Here is a 21,767-nt window from a genome sequence, read left to right as displayed (position 1 = left end):
GGAAGGGAAGGGAAGGGAAGGGAAGGGAAGGGAAGGGAAGGGAAGGGAAGGGAAGGGAGGAGAGGGGAAAGGAGAATTTAAAGGAGAAACCCACTGTCCCCTGGATGTGCGTCAGGGGGGACGTGAGTCAGACATGTGTCAGACTTTGGCTCAGGTCATGAACTCACGGTTCTTGAGTTCGAGCCCCACCTCAGGCTCCTCGCTGACAGCACAGAGCCTGCTTGGGATTCTTTCTCTCCCCCTCTCTCTACTCCTACCCTGCTCGTGTTCTCTCTCAAAATAAGTAAATAAACTTAAAAAACAGAAAACAAAAGAAAGACACAACAGTCCTAACCACCAGCAATTGAAACACCTTTTGCTAATTTTACTAACACTACTACCCTACGAACTCAATGTCCTTGGGAAGCAAGAGGTCATTCACATTGGGATCCTGATTAAGCCTCATCAGCTTCCCGGTTAATCCACTTCCGGCGCGAGGGTATACTCACAGTTGTTGAGGAGTACTTTGCGCGGCACCCAGAGAAGCTGGCATCCCCCTCAAAAAAGCTAAAACCCGGTGAGGGGGTAGTCACCAAATTAGATGAAACACAAAATTTACTTGAGAGGTCCCGGAAAGAAGTTCCAGAAGGTCCTCCCAAACCGAGAGCTAAGAGGCCAGCCACAGCTAGGGACAGAGAAAACAAGCCAAAACAGGAGCCCCCAGTGAAAAGTCACCAGGGACCATTTCCAAATTATAGGCCTGGATTTGCAAAGGAGCTGTTCCTTGCAGTAACTCGATATGGCCTGCTCTGGTGGGAGGAGTAACAGCTATTTATTTATTTAAGGGTGGTGAGCAGCTCTCCCGGATACCGCCAGGGAGGGCAGCAAGTTCGAACTGCCGACTGCCTTCCCTTAACCCGAAACCCTGAAGCCCGGTAGAACCCGGCCGCTGGGAAGATGCAGGTCTCACAAAACCGAGCCTTCAAATCCAGGCTCTGCTAGTTCCTGGCTGAGTGACCCCAGGTGAAGAACGTAGCTGCTCCCAACCTCAGTTTCCTCACCTGTAAAATGAGTTTAATAATACCTACTTTAGGGGTGCCTCGGTGGCTCAGCCAGTTGGGTGTCCAACTCTTGATTTCCGCTCGGGTCATGATCCCAGGGTCATGGGACCGAGCCCCATGTTGGACTCTGTGCTGAGCGTGGAGACTGCTTAAGATTCTTTCTCTCTCTCCCTCAGCCCCTCTCCCTTGCTTGAGCTCTCTCTCTCTCTCTCTCTCTCTCTCAAAACTAAAAAATATCCTAATACCCACTCTATAGGATTGATGAGGGTTCATGACATTTGTGATGGTTCTGTCACCAACGAAATTTTCAGCAAAGAGTAGCCATTACTGTAAAACTGTCTTTTCCATTTACTTTGCCATGACACTAAGAAAACACCTAAATGTTTGCTGACCTTGCCTGTTACACAAGTAAATAAAGCCCGTCTTGTTAAGTAGGGATTAAAACCCCAACCGCCGATTGGGAGTGTGTGGTCAGGCTAAGAACTGATATTCGCTGGGATCCCGGGTGGCTCGGCCGGTTAAGCACCTGACTCTTGGTTTCGACTCAGGTCGTGATCTCACAGTTTCGTGAGTTCAAGCCCTGCATCGGTCTCCGCAATGGCAATGTGGAGCCTGCTTGGGATTCTCTGTCTCCCTCGCTCTCTGCCCCTCCCCCATTCGTGCCGCCTCTGTCACTCTCGGGACAAATAAATAAACTTTTAAAAAGTTGACGTTTGCCTCAGTCTTTGGTTTGTCGAAAAGAAAAACTTTCTAAGGAAGCACGATGCGGTGTGTATTTGGCGAGAGCGGGAAATGCGGTGAGAGGAGAAAGCATTGATTACCAGTCATAAATAAAATATAACCGAGGGCTGCGTAAATTACAGAGTAGCCAGGACCGATTTAAGAACTAGAACGTCTGCTACTAAAACGTGTATGTTAGGAGTTGAAACCCAGGGAGATTCAGGAGCATTAAAGTATGTAAACCTGTCCGTACTCCTAGCCTCTTATCATTTTGTTTTTATCCCAAATATCCCCGTTTTGGCATTTAAAAAAATAACCGATATAAATGTGCTCATCTACCCTCGTTAGAAGTAAGCCCCTGGCAGCCACAGCATGCCAAACTATATATGCCTGTCAGCCTTCATTTGTCTGGAACTTACCAGGGCTTTCTTTCAGAGCCGTGCCTACCTTACAGGGAGAACAGATGCCCAACGTCTTTCTACTTTTCAAACAAAATGGCAGCAAGTTTTATCAGAGGATTGGGTGTTTACATTTCAGGATACTGTGTGTTTCCTGGCTTCTGTCCTCTCTTACCGATCTTTGTGCTGTCCACCTTTGCACATACACATTCGAGTCTAGGAACCCCTGGCACCGGTGACAGTGGTGGTGACATAGGAGGCCCTGGGGAAGCAGGTAACCGGCGAGGGATGCAGGGAGCTCTGCCCTGCTCACCTCAACGGGTTTTAGACCAGGGTCTTATTTCGAAGTTTACGTCTTCAAGTTGAGGCATATCCAACACAGAGCGGGGCTTTTGCAAAGTTGAATGATTTGGTTTAAGTTTCGCTTCCCCTGTTTTTGAAATCTTAAAGAATAACTCATTCCAGTTGCAGGTTTCGCTTTGTGTTGTTTGTTTTATTTTGACTCTTCGAGTCTCATTTTCTCCTACGAAATCTACTGGTTAATTGCTCCCGTTGGTTGAGAGAACTTTAAAAGAAACTTTTTGCTGCTAATACATTATTGCTGCTAAACCTAAAATTTCTAACCCGGCCAACTCACCATTTTCTTAAAATATGCATTCCTCACCCTCCCCCAGCCCAGAATCTCACAGGTAAGATTTCACCCAATTTAATTCTTCTTTTTTTTTTTTTTTTAACATTCATTTATTTTTGAGAGACAGAGAGAGACAGAGCACGAGTAGGGGACGGGCAGAGAGAGAGGGAGACACAGAATCCGAGGCAGGCTTCAGGCTCTGAGCTGTCAGCACAGAGCCCGACGTGGGGCTCAAACTCAGGAACTGTGAGATCATGACTTGAGCCGAAGTCGGACGCTTAACCGACTGAGCCACCCACGTGCCCCCTTCACCCAATTTAATTCTTAATACACTTCCCTACAAAACAACTGAAGTCTCAAAACAGTAATAATTTTTGGCTCTTCGCTGGGTGGGTAGATTTAAGTATAATTTTTTTTTTTTTTCCCGATTGGAAATGTTCTGATCTGTGAACGTAAAAGCCCACCTATGGGATGCTTTCTTCATCTCATTGCAACCTCCCTCACCTAGAGAGCTCCTCCCTACCTCCATTCAGCTAATTCCTTATTTCAGGGCTATTGTTCTTTCCTTATTGAAAGAACTCAAACTGTTAGGAGTTTCAGCATTAGATCATTATTTATTTATGTATCCTTTCCTTTAAAAAAAAAAAAATGCCATATGGCCCATTGCTAATTTAAAAGCAATAAGGGGCAGCTGGGTGGCTCAGTCGGTTGAGCGTCCGACTTCAGCTCAGGTCACGATCTCACAGTTGACAAGTTCGAGCCCCGCATCCGGCCCTGTGCTGACAGCTCAGAGCCTGGAGCCTGCTTCAGATTCTGTGTCTCCTTCTCTCTCTCTCTGCCCCTCCCCCGCTCATGCTCTGTCTCTCTCTGTCTCAAAAATAAAGATAAACGTTAAAAAAAATGTTTTTAATAAAATAAAATACAAGCAATGAATATGAATTTTGCGTCCAAAATGGTGATTCCTTTGTGATCTTTGTAAGTGGTCTCCAGGCATAGGGAAACATTCCTCTCGGAGGTGTCTGGCTTTTCACCCTCTCTGGCCATAAAGCATCTCTCCCAGGTCAGAGGAAAGCTATAAGCTTTTCCAAAGTACATTTTACCTTGTCAAGAAATATCGCACTGTGCTCAAGTGTCACTAAGGTCATTCGGAAGCACTTGCTTGGCCAGGACACCTTGAGAGAGAGCTGTGGTAAAAAACGCCCATGTCAAGGCACACGATCTTGCGACAAGCACTGATTCTTAAAGTAGATATTTAAATTTTTCAAAGGTGGTTCTGGAATGTTCAGATTTTGCGACCTGGAATTAGAAAAGCCGAGAATGGGGGCGCCTGGGTGGTGCAGTCGGTTAAGCATCCGACTTCAGCCAGGTCACGATCTCGCGGTCCGTGAGTTCGAGCCCCGCGTCAGGCTCTGGGCTGATGGCTCAGAGCCTGGAGCCTGTTTCCGATTCTGTGTCTCCCTCTGTCTCTGCGCCTCCCCCGTTCATGCTCTGTCTCTCTCTGTCCCAAAAATAAATAAATGTTGAAAAAAAAAATTAAAAAAAAAAAAAAAAAGAAAGAAAAGCCGAGAATGGTAGCATTCTCATTTGGAAAGGATAGTTTTACTCTGCTTACTTGAAGTTAGAACTAATAATCCAAAGTTTTCAATGAGTGTTACTTTGAATCGCCCAAAGACAATCAGGTACCATCTTGCTGATTCTCAGGCTTATCTCCCACATGGGTTACGCTCTACAGGCAGGTATAGAGCTGGCCCAGTTTTTAAAATTAGAATCGGGGCGCCTGGGTGGCGCAGTCGGTTAAGCGTCCGACTTCAGCCAGGTCACGATCTCGCGGTCCGTGAGTTCGAGCCCCGCGTCGGGCTCTGGGCTGATGGCTCAGAGCCTGGAGCCTGTTTCCGATTCTGTGTCTCCCTCTGTCTCTGCGCCTCCCCCGTTCATGCTCTGTCTCTCTCTGTCCCAAAAAATAAATAAACGTTGAAAAAAAAATTTTTTTTTTAATAAATAAATAAAATAAAATTAGAATCAAGTTGAAAACAAAATGACTTTTTTTCAGTTTATTTATTTTGAGAGAGAGAGAGCACGAGTAGGGGAGGGGTAGAGAAAGAGGGAGAGAGAAAGAATCCCAAGCAGGCTCTGCACTGTCATCACAGAGCCTGACTCCGGGCTCAAACTCACGGACTGTGAGATCATGACCTGCACCAAAATCAAGACTCAGACGTTTGACCGACCGAGCCACCCAGGAGCCCTGAAAAACAAAATGATTTTTAAGAACCACTCTAAATGATCAATGAAAAACAAAATAATTTTTAAAAATCAAATACAGACATCGTACGTTTAACCTGAATCTTAGCCTATTTTCCATAAGTATAATTTCCAAAGTATAATCACGCTAGAAACTTTGATATTCAAGATACATCATAATTTCACATCATGAAACTTCCCCCTCACTGCAGGCTTATGTGGTAGTGATTCTTTCTCCCTGTGGAATATTTCTAGCTGTCTGCACTTCCTATGGCCCCTGTGTTTGGTGGGACCCAATAGCTTGTAATGGCCCATGGAAATGACACGTGAGAACTTCCATAGCTCTCTTTCCCTCTGTCGGAGCCTGCTTCCCCGAGTAAAGACAAAGACAACACGAGGCAGAGCCCCCCACCCCCCCCACCCCCCCACCCCGCCAACCAACCCACGTTTGGTTTTTCAAGGAGAGAAACAACGTCGTGTTACCTTAGGCCACTAAGATTTGGGACTGTTTGTTACCACAGTACAGTCTACTCTCTCCTGACTTGACCATTCCCCATAAAGTTTCAATGATTTGGAATATCGTAAAAAGATAAGCCAGAGTGAATTAGTAATCTCTCCAAATTACAGCACTTTCAAGAAAAAGATACTAACTTTTGACAAGGGTCTGCTCTCGAGCTAATCGCCACGGAGTTCACCATTTACTGGAACCCTCTCGGCTCTCCTAGGACCACCGGAGGGCGAAGGGTGTCATCTGACATGGTGTCGTTCCCAACTGTTTCATTTCTATTCTTTGTGTCTCAATTAGGTAGGAGGGGGGTCTGTCCAAATGGAAAAGGTGTAGACGGGAGCAGTGGGACCTGACTTTCAGTCTCATCTCTGTAACACACAAGCCGGTAACCTCAAGCATGTCATGTACCTTCATGTGTAAAATGGGAATAATACGTGCCAGCCCAGAGCCTGGTGGGGGGGTAAACCTAACGGATGCACGGTGAACCTCGTCTGGGGGCCTGACGATATCAGAAATTGTTCGGAGCAGGAACCTTCCCTTTTCCGTCGAACCCGCTTTACGCAGCACGGTGTTTTCTGCGTGGCGTGGCTTCTCTGCAAACACGGTGGGCAGACGATGTTTTTCAAAATGCATCAACTCTTCTTTCTCCAGTTCATGGCTCATCAGCTAATTCCATCTCTTGGGTTAGAGATCCCTGCTGTGGCATTTTTAGATGCAAACATTCAATTCCATTTTTAAATTGGAATTTTGATAGCCCATAAAAATAGTTCAGATATACCTATGAGAGTCTCCCTCTGGTTTTCCCCATGGGAGGCGGTGTGAGGAGGTAGAAAGAACACGGGTTTGGGAGTCCGTGAGGCCACTCCCAGACCCGTTCTGCCTTTTACTGTGAACTATGGCAAGCACATTATTCTCTAATTCTCAATTTCCTTATCCCGACAAGGAGTAATAAGACCCATTCTGGAACACAGTCATAAAAATGAACTAAGTATGCATATCAAAGAGCATTACCTGGGGGTACTGTAAATGCTCACTTAAAAAAAGAAAGAAAGAAAAAAAGAAAAATGTCGGTTTCCTTCCCATGTTGTGCTTCTGAGTTTTTGACATGGATTATTAAAACTTAAAATATGGTGAAGAGAGGGGCGCCTGGGTCGCTCGATTGGTTAAGCGTCCAACTTCAGCTCAGGTCATGATCTCACAGCTCGTGAGTTCGAGCCCCGCATTGGGCTCTGCGCTCACAGCTCAGAGCCTAGAGCCGGCTTCGGATTCTGTGCCTCCCTCTCTCTATGCCCCAACCCACTCGCATTCTGTCTCTGTCTCTCTCAAAAATAAATTAACTTTTTTTTTTAATTTTTAAAAAATAAAATAAACAAATAAATAAATGGAAGAAAGAAGTGTCACCTACTACATCTGTCTCCTAGATACTATACTGCACCATTTTAAATAAGATGTCACCGTTGGAGTAAATTGGACGGAGACCACACATAACTCCGTGTACTATTTTTGCAACTTCCTGTGAACCTATCATTCTTTCAAAATGAAAAAGTCACCTGTTAGGGGTGTCGATAAAAAAACTCTTCCATCCAGATATTTCTGGGGCCCAGCTAAGAGAAACTGCCCCTCTGAGTTGCCGGCCTTCAGTGCTTTCCAACAATGACGACACCTTTTCTTCCTATTGCCCATACACGTCTCAACTTGCTCCAAACTCCAGGCACACTGCTCGGAATTTTAAGAGTGCGTCTGGTCTTCCGACCTTTACTGCTTATAATTTAAGGACTCGGGGAGCCTGGGTGGCTCAGGTGGTTGAGCGTCCAGCTTCTGATTTTGGCTCAGGTCACGATCCTAGGGTCGTGGGATCGAGCCCCGTGTCAGGCTCTGCACCGAGTGTGGAGCCTGCTTAAAGATTCCCTCGCTCTCCCTCTGTCCCTCTCTCCTGCTTTCTCTCTCTCTCTCTCTCTCTCTCTCTCTCTCTCTCTCGAAAATAAAAAGAAGAAGGACTCTCCCATCCTAACATCCATCTGGCATCAGCGCATATTTGCAAAAAAGCTGAACAGTCTGGGAAAATATTCATTTTAGGGTTGAGAATACAAGGAAAGACCTATTGATGGGGGTGAATGGATCTGACTTTCCAATGCCTTACCAGGTTGGATTTAGAGAAATCAAACCATTCTTGTTAACGGGGTTTAGGACACACCACACCAAAATAGGGCATCTGGGCATATTGACTATCATAAGCTGAGGGAATTTGAGCAACGTCAGATGCACGAAGGACTCTCTAACCTTCCCCTGAAGGAGGTCATAAGACCCTCCTAGAAGGTGCCATCCCTGTACCAGAGGAACATCGTTACCTCTGAGACGGAACATGCCCAGAGGAATCCGAATATACAGGTCTTGCTAATTTTCCCCAGTTCACCACACTTGGCTCATCTCTGTCCTATGAGATTTTTTCACCTATGTCCTATGATATTTCTTCATCAAACCTAGCGTAACAACACGCAGATGTAACCATGTCTTGGGGTCTGCACTTCCTTCATTTGTGCGCTTTTCTCTTGCTCATTTGCCTTTCATGACAGACACCCGGTTGAGCATCTAGAAGGGGAGAAGGAAAAAGATATTGTTCCTCTCCTCCACACTTAAGTATTAACATGCTCATCATTCCCTTCTCTCTTCTGCAGCCCACCTTTTTGTCCAGCTCCAAGATACCCTCAGCGGGCGCGGATCACGAATCTACGTAGCTTCCTTAACGGAGACCATATCAGCTTTCCTGTCTCCAGAGGAGACAGCTGCATCCACAGGACCCCCCCACCCCCCCACCCCCCCCAGTGAACTGTCGCTCACAGCATTCTCCCTTAGTTTCAGAACACTTGAAAGTCACTGACTTGTCTGAAGGGAGGCGCCATGGGGCAGCTGGCTTCCGCTGGCACAGGCCAAAACAGGCTTAGCGGTGAGATACAACCAGCACCGGAGGCCTCCGGATCAGAGAGAAAGGAGCAGACCCACAGAGATCAAAGGGGGGCCAGGGAGAGGTCACAAAAATAGTATCCAGCGGTCAGAAAAACCGGAAGCAGGAACGTTCTTAGAACTCAACTAATTGTTCTCCCAAAAGCCAATGTGAGGGAGCATTAGCAATTCGACACAGTCGATTAAACAGCATCTATGAACTGAGAATGGCAAATAAAAACATTTGGGGTCAATAAAATTCTTCCAGATTGCTAGCTGTTAAAAAAAAAAAATATATTTACCTTGTTCTCACCTATAATTAGGGATCAAGGCTGTGTCAAGGCAGGAAAAAAAAGTATTTTACTACATCACGTATTGATTTATGACATACCTATCTCATCGGAGATGTGGAAATCATTCATCCTTCCTGAAATATAGGTCATCAGTCAAATCTCCCAGAACATATTACAAAATGGAAAAGAAATGACTTGTTTTTTTTTAATGATAGATTGCACAGTCTTGTAGCCCTTTATGCCAGAGAAGGGTTCAAGGCCACGGGCTTTGACGTTCATAGCCCCCATGGTTTTTATTTATATGAGAAAATACAAGTTGTTCGTCTCTGAATCGATTTCCTCTTCACCTGGACACGATTAGCATTCAGTGATTCTTTCTACAGGTGTTTTGTATCAAATTAATTCACACTCTCAGTCACCGAAGGGAAAAGTTAACACGGTTAGCACTTGGGGGCTATGGCTGGAAATACAGCAACAAATAAACGACACCCCGTGCTTAACAATGGAATTTTACATCGCTGTTGCCTCCTGATATTTTGTCGTGCCGGTGCTGTTACTTACCTACTCTAATTAATTTTAAAACGTTAAAAATTAAGGAAAAAAGCCCAATTTTGACAGTGCTTCCCCCATTGCCTATCCAATTAAAATAAAACTTAAATCTGCTATATTTTAGGCCACAAAACGAGGCCCAATTCACTGTGGTCTCAGAAGCACCTCACCTCCCACGAAACTCCACTCACAGCAAAAGCAATCGTGATAGCTACCCCTTTTAAAGCGCTTACTATGAATCCGGAACAGTTCCAAGAGTTCGCACGTTTTAAATAATTTAATTCTCACCACTACCCAGTGAGGTGCTATTGTTATCCGTCCCCTTTACAGACAGAGGACTGGAGCCCAGAGAGGTTGAGGACATGAGGTCACACACAGAAGGCAGTGGAGCTCCATTTAAACCCAGGCGGCCTGGAGCCTGAACCTACACGTCTCGCCATTTACATCTTTGAACTTGCCTGTTTCTTGAGTCCTTCTATTTTTTTTTTTTTTTTCTAATTTATTTCTTTTGGAGAGAGATAGAGTGCGAGTGGGGGAGAGGCAGAGAGAGACGGAGACACAGAATCGGAAGCAGGTTCCAGGCTCTGAGCTGTCAGCACAGAGCCCGACGCGGGGCTCGAACCCGCCAACCGTGAGATCATGACCTGAGCCGAAATCCGAAGCCCAACTGACAGAGCCACCCAGGCAACCCTGTGAGTCCTTCTTTACCGGACTTTTTGAATGTCCTCCTCGAAAGCAATCCATCACGGAAATTCTGTCAAAGCCTGTTTCAAATACCCCATCTTCCACGAGCCTCCTTGGCAACATGCGTCCAATTCCTGTCCAGTCTTCCTTGGAGCACAGACCACATTTTCTTCATGTCTTCGTATCTCCCTGATGACTCTAATTACATCCCACCTTCATTTATGGTTTTGTTTTTGTTGTTGTTGTTGTTGTTGTCCTTGTCTTAGACGCTGCGTTGGTCTACAAAACCCTGAACACAGAGACTAACTCATCTTCAACCCTATATCCCACGCAGGAACCCAGCAGTCTCCCTGAACTCGGGGGCTCTGGATAAACGTGTTCACTTAATGAACATTCTTCGTTGTTGCGATCTGAATTTTCCCGAGGCGCAAAACAAAACCAGAGGCTCAACTTTCAGGTGTAATACCACGTGGCCTGGCCTTCATTAGGTCAACTTCGACAGCAGTTGGGAAAAAGCCAAAAAAGGATTCCCACATGTTTGTCTCAAGGCCTTTCAGGGCAAAGGGTAAGCATATGGATCGGCACTTGCCCCGTAGCCTGGGCAGATATCTTAAATACTTGCACTTTTTTCCAAAGAGCTTAAAGACATAGTTCCACTTTGCAATTTCATGAAAGTGACGGAGGAGTGTTCTCTCTAAACTCAGGCCCGACCAGAGAAGGTTGGAAGGTAGAGGAGACGAAGGAAAACCGGGCCTTTAGGCTTCGCAACCCACAGAAAACCGTGCAACTCGGTGGCAGGTGGTTGACCTGCTGACACGGGAGGTGTCTATGCTGATTTGGCTGGTTCAAGTTACCAAGAAAAAGAAGGCTCTGGTTACCTTGGCAACACAGGAAACCCGGGCCTGCACACGTTTGACTCTAAATTCCCTTTCAAAGCCGTCGTGGATTTAGTCCATTTTATCAGGACTCCATGCCTGAAACTCTCGTTTCTGTGATATATTGAAACTGCACCAGAAATGGTCTTTCAGGTAAATAGATCTTTTGTTTCATGGGTAAAGTTACACAGCTTTAATAATTCTGACACACCAAACCTCCTATCTTGACTTGCCTGGGTGGGTTATCTCTAGTGCCCAAAATTCCTGAATAACAGTCCCTATTTTGTTCCAATTCGCGCTGGTGAAACGGCAGGGCGCGTTTTACGTATTTTTTTTTTTTTTAACAAGCACGTTACGGTTAGCTTTGACCTAATGTTCAGATGCCGAATATGTCACTCTTCATGAGAAATAAAAATCCCCACAAGTAGTCATTGAAGAGATCAAATTATTTTCTCGAGGATCTGGTTAATTGCTACAGACACCAAGGGAAACAGACCCTCTGAACCCCGCACCCCACCACCAGCAGCCCCCGTCTGCCTCCCACACCAGCCCCAGTCCCTTCCGGCACTTTACAGGTTCCTGAGAAGGACCTATTGGCAAGAGCTCCAAACCTAGAATCTCTTGGGCGCTACTCCCCTAAAAGCTCTGGGTGAACCCCACACTGCCCCTCCATCGGCCAGGACTGCTGGGGCCCCGAACATTCTTGCAAAAACTGCCCAAGGAATGGTGATCTTGGCCAGCCTAGTCCAAACTCAGGACAGACTTAAAAGATGGACATCATTAAAAGGACATCATTAAAAGATGTTGGTAAGCCGTGTTTCTGTTCGTACCACAAAATATGAGCTAAATAGACCTTGGTAGACTGGCCTAGCCACCGATCTATGCCTGATACCACTCTTTCTCTCAGAAACATTTCTCTTTTTTTTTTTTAATGTGTATTCATTTTTGAGAGAGAGAGAGAGAGAGAGCAGGGGAGGAGCAGAGAGAGGGAGACACAGAAGCTGAAGCAGGCTCTGGGCTGCACAGAGCCCCATGGGGGGCTGGAACCCACGAACCACGAGGTCATGACCTGAGCCGAAGCCGGTCGCTCCACCGAGGGAGCCACCCAGGCACCCAACCGTCAGAAACATTTCTAAGTTCAAAGCAGCTAAGTTACGAATTCTTGAAACGAAATATTAAGTTGGGCTCTGCCTGCCTTTATAGTCTCTCAATACGTTTCACACTGCAAATTCCTTTATTAGTTTAGAATTATACGTATTCATTGCATATAAAATCAGCCTGAAGAATATTAATCACTTGTTTTACTAAAAAAAGTCATTATTTTCTATATTTTTATATATTTATTTATATATATTTATATTTAATATGTATTTAAAAAGTCATGATCTTGAATGTATGAAATATAAAAATAACATTTAATACCATTACCAGTCATTATGGGATTTTTTTTTTTTGCCATGTTTCTTAAATTTCTAACAAGTGGAGTTACAAGCTCAGAATTGAAAGTATCTTTTCTCAGTTTTAGCTATTTTACAACAAGTAAGATAAATCTAAGGGTTAGGAGAAAATGTATATAACAAAGTTACATTTCCCGATTGTCTTCTATGATGTCCCCCCCAAAAAAGGGGAGGCTACTCGTTTTCAGAAACAGAACAGGGCAAGAAACAGAGTATCAGAACATCTCCCAAACTGTCTAAAACTGTTGGCATGTGCAGCATTTTCTATTGGGCCCCACTTTCTGGGTTTTCACTCTCATATTTTCTGCTTCTTCTGTTGCTTTATTTTTATCAACCGCACAGATTTGTGAAAAGAGAATTTCTTCCCAGTTTGAAGCATGTTTCTCTACCCTTCACGTGTTTATTCCTGGGCATACATTCAAGCTTATGTCCCAGTTTTATGTTAGTATCTCTCAAACATGGAAAGAGCTCCTCCTTCACAGAGTCACAAGCCAGAAAGCTCCAATGTCAGCAGAAAGAAAAACAAAAACAGGAACAAGAGGTCTGGCCAGCCTGAGCCAGGCCGCCAAGCTGCCATGGGCTCCCAGGTTGCGCTCCCGTGGCCCGTCTGGGGCTGCTCTGCTTCCTGCGGCATCTGGAAACATCTCTCCTACACCAAGCCCCAAGAGTGATGGATGTTCTGCAAAGGAGTTGACACGGCACTAACACGATCCTGCCTGATGTTTCTGCCTTTGTGCTAGAAAAATGCTCTTAGTGTCTACTCTCTCCCCAGTGTTCTGTGGTTGATGCTTAATTGCGTGTTCACAAGAAGGCATTTGCCAGAGGCTGGAAAGACGCAGGACGTGTGAGATGGTCCTCCACACCTGGGTGAAGATGTTCCTGTGTCTATGGGGAAATCAGGTCACAGGCGCATTTGGTCCAGTATGGTCAGGAAGGTGGTGACAAGCCTATCCAGCATTAAAGAAGAATTAAGAGAGACAAAGCCTACGATGTTTTGCAAAATCAGACCAGGACCTGGCGTCTCACACCTGTCTCGGTACATCGTGGTTCTTGAGTTGTCTCATATTTCACGTAAGAGATGCTCTGTTGTACTGGTTGAAGGATATACAACTTACCTGGGCAAATAGGGGAAAGGAGGCATTTTGCTAATGACTCTATAGGTAGTTTGTATTTGCAAAGCGTGAAGAACATTTCAACATTTCAAATGGCTAAAAGAATTGACTGTCGTTTTTCAAGCCAGGACTGGAGAAAGAACTAGTTTGTCCAGATAGTTCTATCTAAGGGAGTTATAAACTAAGTCTCGGGCACAGTGACATATGGAATGCTAGCAAGGGCTAGGAGAGGGAGGACCAGCGGCAGAGTGTGAGATATACACGGTAGCATTTCTAATCTTCTGAGGGTCTCAGGATCCTTTGACCTCCGCTTTCTCAACCATGCGCACCTGAAGCAACAAATGATCAGGGGACTTAATAAGAGAGCTAATTGCCACCGGGGTGAGTCTCCAGTTAGAATCTGTTACAGTATCTAATAAGGGGGATTAAAATCACTGTAGACATCCATTCAAGATGTCCAGACCTCTGACAGAAAAGAAATAATAACCAGTCTGTCAACCTGCAGGATCAAGCATAATCTAGCCTCTTTGTAGGTAAGCTCTCCCGGGTGATTTATCATAACACTAATATTATTACTAACTAACAACAGATATCAGATCTTTACAACATGCCAGGAACCATGCCAAGCACTTTACATGCAGTATCTCCTTAAATATTCACAGCCACCGTATGAGGTAGAGGCCACCACTCTATCGCCATCTGGTAGAATACAAATAGCAGCCTTGGGCCCCTTTCTCCATCTCCCCCCACCCCCCATGTAGCAGCAATGAGAGTGTTCTGTACTCACACCCCTCAGCGTAAAGGTGTTACAGCAGAAATGCACAAGAAAAAGTCTATTCTCAGTCTCCAAATATAGTTTTGGAACCCAAAGAAAATAATTTGAGAAAAAAGGGTATCTTTATAAAGATGTAATTTATTTTTTTATTTTGACCTAGAAGAATTGTAACAAAGGGGCACCTGGGTGCCTCAGTCGGCTCAGCATCCGACTTCGGCTCAAGTCGTGATCTTGCGTTCATGAGTTCCAGCCCAGCGTCGGGCTCTTTGCTGACAGCTCAGAGCCTAGAGCCTGCTTCGGAGTCTGTGTCTCCATCTATATCTATGCCCCTCCCCTATTCTCTCTCCCTCTCCCTCAAAAATAAACATTTAAAAATTTTTTTCTAAAAAGGATTATTAGAAAAATCAATAATCTTCTAGCCCACTCCTTCCCGCTCTTCCCTAGCCTAAATCTTGAGTCCCAACTTGCAACTCCTTAAGCTTATTCTTACATTTATTTTCTTACTACCAAATTATACGTTTATGCTGCGATAGAATGACTTCTCGATACTAGATATTTTTCTATTGACTTCCAGTTATGATAGATGAACATGTAGTTGTCCACACTGCCACCACCACTTTCCCATCCTCCAACCTCCCAAAATAATTATATGATAGGCTTTAGTTAAATCAGTATTTTTATGGGGCGCCTGGGTGGTTTAGTCGGTTGAGCGTCCGATTTCGGCTCAGGTCATGATCTCGAGGTCCCTGAGTTCGAGCCCCGCATCGGGCTCTGTGCTGATGGCTCAGAGCCTAGACCCTGCTTCGGAGTCCATCTCCCTCTCTCTCTGCCCCTCCCTCTCTCTCTCAAAAATAAATAAACATTTAAAAAAATATTTAGCAAAAAAAAATAAGTCAACATTTCATATTTACACTATTTGATTTTAGGAATACTGTTTCACTGCATGGCCAAGTAGTGTGCTGTGATTAAATTTCCTTTCTTGAATAATTTTTAGTCTTTATTAACTAACATATACGAGCTTCTTTTTCAGCTGGTAGAGTGCAGTCTAAAGATAGCAATAAAGATCAGTTATCAAAAAAAGAATGTTATTTTTGGTGGGCCTGAGTTTGTGGTCCAAAAGTTTATATTCACTCTCCCTATTTTAGAGATTTAAACAAAAAATCGAGGCTTAGAAAGAATAAATAGCTTGCCTACATTCACACAGCTATTAAGGGGGAGATCTAGGATTAAAATTTAAGACTGTTGCCTTTAGGGCCTATCTTCTGTTTTCCCATGAAGATAATGCCAACACCCAAGTTACAATTTTCTAAGAGTCCAATTTTGTCTGCAGAAACCGGATACCTCTAAAGTAGGCATTGTCAAACATTAATATGCATAAGAATCACCCAGAGAGATTGTTAAACCTTCCCTGGGCCCCACTCCCAGATGTTCCAATTTAGTAGGTTGGGATGGGGCCAGAGAATTTGCATTTCCTATCAGTCCACAGATCAGTCCTTATCAGTTCCTCACAGACACCCAGGAGGTTCTCTGGGAACCACTAAGAATTCCTGAGAATGGTCAGGGCCGCCTCAGTCTGGTAGCAGAAGAGTATGTGAGACATTTGCTCAGCCTACCCCTGACCATGGACCATTCTCCGAAGGCCCTGGCTGAGCCAGGCAGTCAGTCTGGAAGGAGGAAAAATGAGTTATTTCTCCATCCCGTTTAGTGTCTAGTTTTTGCCTGAGAAGAGATTCAGAGGATCAGAAAAAAACCAAACAAGCCAAAAACTGTTTCCAATGCCTATATCTGAACAGCCTTATTAATACTACAAAAAGTTACTAGTTTCTAAAGGAAAACTTTCAGTATAAACCACGTGTTGCTGAATAAGCCTCCAGAAAGGAAGAGCTGAACCAAGAATCTGGTCTCTGGCTGGTGACCATTAATTTACAATCAGCCATGGTGACCGTTAATTTACAATCAGCCATGGATGACCCTTGTTTATGATCAAAGCGATCAGTTGACAATGAGCAAACAAGATAAGAGAGGTGCCTGAATTTAACCCTAGTGGTAAAAGGAGGCACCATACCTGACTCAGTCCAAAAGCGAAATCCACAACTCCATCTAGCAAAAAAACGTCAGCATTTATAAAGGTCTATATCTTGAAAGAAAACATTTGGGAAAAATGAGATAATACTAAACCCCAAAAAGCTTAAGCACAAGTGGACACAGGGACTTTGGCCCATGCTTCTGAGAAACATCAGAGAATTTAGCAATTTAGACTAGACACGTGTTGACCTATTGTATGTTTTATTCTACTCTGAATATCTTACTGAAAGATAACACCAACTTCATAATATTTATCGTGAGAAGTAAGGGAGATGATTCTTTTCAGAAACACCAAATAAAAGCTGTGCTGCCTAGTTAACCATAGGTTTACAACCTATTGGAAATATGTAGGAACCACACCCCCACAATGGAGTCCCAAACCTTTAGACACATCACTTCCTGGTTGTTCTTCTTCCCCTCTCCGATTTGCGGGCTTATTTGGGGGACTTTGCAATGAGCACGTGCCAAAGAACAAAGGAGGGACTGAGAGTATCTGCCTCTTCTCAGGAAACCTCCATTTGTTGCAATCAGACTACTTTTCTCCTTACATGGGCACAGGCAAGGCCTGGGTCAGGCCCAATCTCTGTAGTGCTCAGCCAATGGGGAACCAGGGGAGGGACTTACCTCTGTAGTGCTCAGCCAATGAGGAAACAGGGGAGGGACTTACCTCTGTAGTGCTCAGCCAATGAGGAACCAGGGGAGGGACTTGAACACTAGGAGATAAACTGTCTGCTGTAACTGTCCTGAGTGTGCCTGTCCATCAGACACCTGCTTTTACAAGAATGCGGATTAAAGCCTCACTTCACTATGCTCGGAGTCTCCACGTCCCTCCTTTGATTGGGTCAGCGGGCTTATTTCTCACATTTATCAAGTTAATTATTGACGCAAGCAGTTTGCCCTCATGAGAAGTAGTAGATTATTCTTGTATTTACTCATGTCTCTTCATTATCTTGAAATAAGCTCTAAACTGAGGGGCAATCTTATCGTAATAGAGACGCCTGGACCAAGCAGGTGGGGAATGTACCAGCTCTCCAAATGGCAAAAACAAAAATATTTCTGAAATTGATGGTATATTGTTTGTGGCCACTACAAAATCATGATCGGATGTCATCACAATCAAGATGAAAACAACAATAAAAAAGACAACAATGTATGATTTGCAGTCAAGCCATTCACAGCAGAGTATGTGGCTATGACGATAACATTTTCCTGGTTCCCTAGGAAGTATTTTACTTTTTTCCTTTTGTGTCTCCACACACAACCACCTTTGCTTTAGCAGAACAACTTAGTAATGTGTAGGGGAACATGCTATATGGTACAGTCATTGCTCGCAGGCTTTAATAAACTTGACCACAAATGCCTCAAGAGCAAAAATTATGTCTTGCCTACTTTTCCACCTCTAGCACCTTGTACCAGGCCAGGTGCTTAAAAAATATTTGTAACACACCAAGTGCTGACAAGGATGTGAACCAAATGGCATTCTTCTGGTGGGAATGCAAAAAGGCATAGCCTCTCTGCGAAATGGCTTGGTAGCTTTCTATTTCAAACATGCACTTACCACATGATCCAGCAAGCCCCCTCGGGGGTATTTGTCTGAGAAAAAGGAAAATTTATGGTCACACAAATATCTGTACACAAACATTTAAGGCAATTCTATTTGCAATATATAGCAATTATATTTGCCAAAAACCAGAAATAACTGGTAAATGGATTTGAAAAATTGTGGTGGATCCATACAATGGAATACTCTTCAGCAAACATGGGGGCACCAGGGTGGTTCAGTTGGTTGAGTGTCTGGCTCTTTTTTTTTTTTTTTTTAAGTTTATTGATTTATTTATTTTAAGAGAGAGAGCACACAAGGGGCAGAGAGGGGCAGAGAGAGAGGGAGAGAGAATCCCAAGCAGGCTCCACACCGTCAACGCACAGCCTGACATAGGGCTCAATCTCACAAACCATGAGATCATGACCTAAACTGAAATGCCGAGCTAGACGCTTAACGGGACTGAGCCACCCAGGGGCCAGAAGCAACTAGCTCTTGATTTCAGCTCAGGTCATGATCCCAGGGTCACAGGATCAAGCCCCAAGTCAGGCTCCACACTGAACATGGAGCCTGCTTTGGATTCTCTCTCTCTTTTCCTCTGCCCCTCTTCCCCCACTCGCTCTCCCTCTAAAAGAAATAAAGAAATAAAGAAATAAATAAAATAACTATTGATATATGCAACAACAACTTGGATGAATCTCAAAGACATTTATGCGAAGGAAAAAAAGTCCATCTCAAAAGGTTACATACTGTATGATTCTATTTCCTTGACATTCTGGAAAAGACAAAACTATAGTGATGGAAGACAAATCATAGTTGTAGTTGGGGTAGGGAAAGGATGTGACTGTAAAGGTATAGCCCACGGGAGTTTGAAGGGTGATGGATGTACTCTGTATACCGATGTGGTGGTGGGAACATGAATCTATACATGTGTTTAAACTCACAGAACTGTACAGCGAAAGGAAAAAGCTCCATCTTATGTATGGTAATTTTTTTCAGTTTGTTGATTATAAGTGAACCATTTAAAAGTCACTTAGAAATGTGTGAAGTTTGTGTTTTTGCTTCAAGAGTAAAGAAAATCTAGATATCAGGGAACATGGAGGTAGGGTAGTTCCAGGATTGGTTCAGGGTCTCACAGGCACCTCCAGAGACAATGGCCTTTTCCATTTTCCTCATCATCCTCAGAGCATTCGCTTGTCCACAGGTCAGGCTGCTCCTGGTTCCCAGATAATTGTGGCAGTTCACGTGGCTCATTCGGGTACAACCATCGCCAGCGGTAGAGAGACGGCTTGTTCCTTCATGATTCTTTTTATTCAAGATTTTTAATTTTTTTTTTTTTTTTTTTAGTAATCTTAATACCCAACATGGGGTTTGAACTCATGACCCCAAGATCAAGAGTCACACGCTCTTCCAAATGAGCCATTCAGGCATCCCCAAGATTTTTTAAATTGTGGTAAAATATACATAAAATTTACCATTTTAACAATTTTTAAATCTACAGCTCAGTGGTATTAAGTACCTTCACATTGTTGTGTTATCACCACCATCCCATCTCCAGAACTTTCTTATCACCCCATGCTGAAACCCTGTACCCATTCAACAAGAATTCCCCATTTCCCCTTCCCACCAGTCCCTGGTAACCACTGTTCTATGAATTTGACTATTCTAGGGACCTCGTGTAAGAGGTATCATGCAGTATGTGTCCTTCTGCATCTGGCTTATTTCACTGAGCATAAAGTCTTCAAGGTTCATCCACGTTATGGCATGTTTCAGAGTCTCATTCCTTTCTAAAGCTGAGTAGTATTCTGTTGTATGTATATAACACATTTGGTTTATCCACTCACCCATCAATGGACATTTGGGTTGTTTCCACCTTCCGGCTGTTGTAATAATGTTGCTATGAACATTGGTGCTCAAATACCTGTTTGAGACTCTGCTTTCAAATCTTTTATGTGGAAGGAGAATTGCAAGATCAAATGGTAATCTTATGTTTGTTTTGAGAACCTGCCATCCCCACCAGCAGCTGGGTGAATTTCAGCGGCGCCATTTTACATTCCCACCAGCGAAGCCCCGGCGAGTTCCAATTCCGCTGCATCGTCCCCAGCTCTCATTGCTTTTGTTATTTTGACAACGGTCATCCTAATGGGTGTGAGGTGGTATCTCACTGTGGTTTTGATTTGAATTTCCTAATGATAAGCGATAAGATACCGAGCATTTTTTCATGTGCGGATTGGCCATTTGCAGATAGTCTTTTAAGAGATGTCTATTCAAGTCCTTGGCCCACGTTGCATTGGATTGTTTTGTTGTTGTCGAGTCAGGGGTTCTTTATATATTCTGGATATTAACACCGTATAAGTGATTTGCAAATAGTTTCTCCCATTCTTTGGGTTGATTTTGTCAATACTGTTGATGGTGTCCTTTGTCATGCAAAAGGTTTTAATTTTGAGAAAGTCTAATTTGCCTGTTCTTTTCTCTTGTTGCCTGTGCTTCTGCTTTCACGTCAAAAACATTGGTCAAATCCAATGCCATGAAGCTGTTGCCCAATGTTTTCTTCTAAACATTTTATATTTTACATCTTACATTTAAGTCTTCGATTTTTTTTTTTTTTTTTTGGCCTTTGATCTGTTTTAAGTTAATTTTTGTGTATGGTATTAGGTAAGGGAAAACTCTTATTTAAACATTCTATTTAATTCTTATTTAGTATCACATTTAAAATAATTACTAAGGGGCGCCTGGGTGGTTCAGTCGGTTGAGCGTCCTACTTCAGCCCGGGTCATGATCTCACTGTTGGTGAGTTCGGGCCCTGCCTCCGGCTCTGTGCTGACAGCTCAGAGCCCGGAGCCGGCTTTGGATTCTGTGTCTCCCTCTCTCTCTGCCCCTCCCCCACTCGTGCTCTCTCTCTCTCTGCCCCTCAAAAATAAAACAAACTTAAAAAATAAATAAAATAATAAAACAATTATTAAAATATTAAATTTATCTTTATCTACAATACTTCCTGAATTTATCCAAACCCTGTATCTTGACATACTTCTCACAAACAATCGCAGTATTGAATTGTTTGCAAAACAACTCTTACCCAAAAGGTACATCCAATCTATCCCTCTAGGATCTGTCCGATAGATCTCTCTGTAATGATGGAAATTTCTCTGCACAGTTTAAAACAGTAGCCATTAGCCATAGGTGGCCATGGAGTCTTCAAAACATGACCAGTATAAAGAGGAATTGGATTTTTATTTTATTTTATGTTAATTCAAATTTAAATCGAAGTGATCTTGTGTGGCTCGTGGCCACCATACGGGACAATGCAATGCCTAGGTTCTCAAAGCTTCCTTCCCAAAAAGTGATATACTCAGAATGTATTATTCTAGCTTTTCACACAAAAGCCTTCAGAACTTCAAATTGATACTATACCCTGAGTTTAAAATTAGCTAGATCAAGTGTAGATACAAGAAATGCTACACAAAAAAAATGTCCTTGAACTTCCTGCAGAATTTCTATTAAAGAAATCACGTTTCGTGGTAGTCTGTAAATGCCCTTTATGACCGAGTTCTCTCAGATCCAGTATTTTAAAAATATTTGTTTTAATCTTGTGGCATTATGGCATGCTTCCTCGTACTAAATAATAAGGTCCTATAATCTTTCATTTTTCCTTTCTTTTCTTGGTTGCCAAGAAACTCAGGGCTAAGAAGCAGTACTGTTTGATGAATTGTAATTGTTCCTCTTAAACCTAGTTTTCTAGGGGCGCCTGGGTGGCGCAGTCGGTTGAGCGTCCGACTTCAGCCAGGTCACGATCTCGCGGTCCGTGAGTTCGAGCCCCGCGTCGGGCTCTGGGCTGATGGCTCAGAGCCTGGAGCCTGTTCCCGATTCTGTGTCTTCCTCTCTCTCTGCCCCTCCCCCGTTCATGCTCTGTCTCTCTCTGTCC

This window comes from Herpailurus yagouaroundi, unplaced genomic scaffold (assembly GCF_014898765.1).
Source record: "Herpailurus yagouaroundi ecotype Mexico unplaced genomic scaffold, PumYag 203, whole genome shotgun sequence".
Classification (NCBI taxonomy): Eukaryota; Metazoa; Chordata; class Mammalia; order Carnivora; family Felidae; genus Herpailurus; species Herpailurus yagouaroundi.
Note: the sequence above shows the minus strand (reverse complement) of the source record.